Here is a 2,087-nt window from a genome sequence, read left to right on the forward strand (position 1 = left end):
ATTCAGAATGCCATTAGTACCATTCATCTTTGCAGCGATTGATTAACAATCCACGATCACGGAAACACGATCATCAACATGTGATTCTTGAAAACACGATCAAGAATCTAATTGAAGCTCTAGATACCAATTTGTTAGTGCGTGAGACATTTTTATGAGAAGAGAAAAGAGGGAGAGAGAATATGAAAATAAGGATTCTATTAGTAAAGAATGATATGTTAGAAAATTGATTTACATATGCATGTATTTCTATATAAAGTTACTTGAATACTAAGTAACAAATATAACAAACTAAGTGACAAACCTTAAACACTAATTATCTTCTTGTGCTTGAGCCACACACAAATTAGATTATATCTTATATCTCAACATTTATTATAGCAGTGGAAACTGAACATTGAACCTGGATTATTTGTTATGGTAGTTTATTTATTTATAATTGATAGTGTTTTAAATTTTTTAAATTTTATTTTCAATTGCTTTTATTTTTCCCTCCACATGAAGTCATACCAATTGTTAAGTGTCGCATTCATTGCTAAAAATCTGTCAACTATGATTTTACTTTTTTAAATGGAAAAACAATCTAACCATAGATCATGTATATGTGACATGGGAGAGGGGTAACCTCGTATAATAAAAATCTATGGATCTATCAATGGAAGCACCCCTATCCAAGTACCTTTTCATACATAATTAGTTAGTTCATTGCTTAACTTCTTAATAATACTTTGAAAGAACCATTCCAAACTTAATCAAGCTTAGCCCTTAGAAGTCAAATATCTCTTCACTAAGAATGGGAATCAGTCGAGGGCCAAAAGTAACCATCTTAAAGGGAGTCTACCAATTGCTTTTATTTTTCCCACCACATGAAGTCATACCAATTGTTAAGTGTCTCATTATTTTTTCTAAAAATCATTACTCAATATAAAACAAACAGAACACTATAATAAAAATGGCCCAGATAATATACAATTTATTCATATTACCTTAATTTTGCTAATGCATCTCATTTCAGACACAATAATTTGTGATCTAAGTATTAATGAGAAAAATTGAAAATTACCATTTGAACCTAAGAGTGTTTTGGGATTTATTTGGATGTTTCAGTTTTACCTTGCATTGATGCTTCTAGTGTGGTTAATATTAAAATACATATTACAACGACTATTATTAGAAACCGTTATGAATAATACATATATTTTATTATGGATTTGTTAAGAGAAGTGGTGATAAGTTTTACACACACATATAAGAGAAGTTATCAAGCTTTCGCACATAATAACTATCACTCTCAAAATAAAATCCTAACATATCTCTCTTCCACATGCAGCGAACTCGTTCTCATAAGCTTCTTCATACTAAAAGATATTCAAGTTCTTACACTTTATCATTCTTCTTCTTCTTCATAAGCTTTCTTCCATGTTATTCATAAATTTTCTTCCATTTTTATGTGTATGGGTTCTTCCATTTTTCTTTGTTTTTCATACGCTTTCATTTGGCAGAAATCTTAAGGTTTATGGTTTAGGATTTGGCATGACTTTCGTGATTTTTGGGTTATCTCTACTTGAATATCTGTTATTGAAATGGATCTCCATTGCCATATTTATTCCATGTATGACACTAGTTCTTCTTAAAAATCTAAAAATCTTGGTTTAATAGAGACATCAGTATATTAGACATTACTTGGGTTTCCATTTATGTTAACATGTTGTTAATGTCATACTAGTTTACTTTTCCAAATCAAGCTAGCATGTTGTTTGTCGGATTACAATTTTATGCTAGTTTATGTTTCCAAATCAGGTTAACATGATAATATACATTTTGACTTGTAGGTGTGATTCACAAATTGTTTGTGTTGCAATGAAAACAATATACAGGGAGGAAAAAGATAATGTGAAAGTGACATGCTTGTGTGAAAGACCCAGATCATGGGCACACATTTGCCACTCTGACTTCAGCTTCATCCTCCTTTTACTGTGGATTCCATTCTCAGACAAATATATCATTTCTTCCTCTTCATTCGTCATAAATCTTTTCAACAAAATGTATGTTTGTGAAACATTTTATGAGTTGATATGTTGTTGTTT

Source organism: Lathyrus oleraceus, chromosome 6 (genome assembly GCF_024323335.1).
Source record: "Lathyrus oleraceus cultivar Zhongwan6 chromosome 6, CAAS_Psat_ZW6_1.0, whole genome shotgun sequence".
Taxonomy (NCBI): Eukaryota; Viridiplantae; Streptophyta; class Magnoliopsida; order Fabales; family Fabaceae; genus Lathyrus; species Lathyrus oleraceus.